This window comes from Octopus bimaculoides, chromosome 3, assembly GCF_001194135.2.
Source record: "Octopus bimaculoides isolate UCB-OBI-ISO-001 chromosome 3, ASM119413v2, whole genome shotgun sequence".
NCBI classification, from domain to species: Eukaryota; Metazoa; Mollusca; class Cephalopoda; order Octopoda; family Octopodidae; genus Octopus; species Octopus bimaculoides.
In genome coordinates, this window is record NC_068983.1 from 46,150,705 (window position 1) to 46,151,235 (window position 531).

Here is a 531-nt window from a genome sequence, read left to right on the forward strand (position 1 = left end):
AATCTGACGTTTGAGAGGATGGAGTCAGTCGGTTCCAACTTGATTGCTACTTACTTTATCGAGAAGGATGAATACCAAAGACGGCGTCGTCGACATTTCAACGCAGAACGCAAAGATCAAACAGAAATAATTCTAAGCATTTTGGTGTGTGAGGCAACGGAAACTATTTTTATTTAAGGCTGTATTTTTATTTAAGTTTATCTTTATGGAGGCTAATCGATAACATCGACCTAGTATTTGACTGGCAATATTATCGACTACGAACTCGGAATGTAAGGAACCCAAGGAATCGCCGCAAATCATTTTTGCCACGCTCTAAACATTCTGCCAGCTCACAGATTAACGTGAAATCTTGATATTAAAACATTTAAAATACTATCAACAATTTACATAATATTTATTCTTGATTTTGGAGTTTGAGAAAGAAAATAGTCATTACTTTGTTTCTGGTTTATCACTGTCATCTGTAACTTGATAACTGGCACCAATTAAAGAAAATTTATCTGGTTTCTGAGAAACATCTTCACCAGA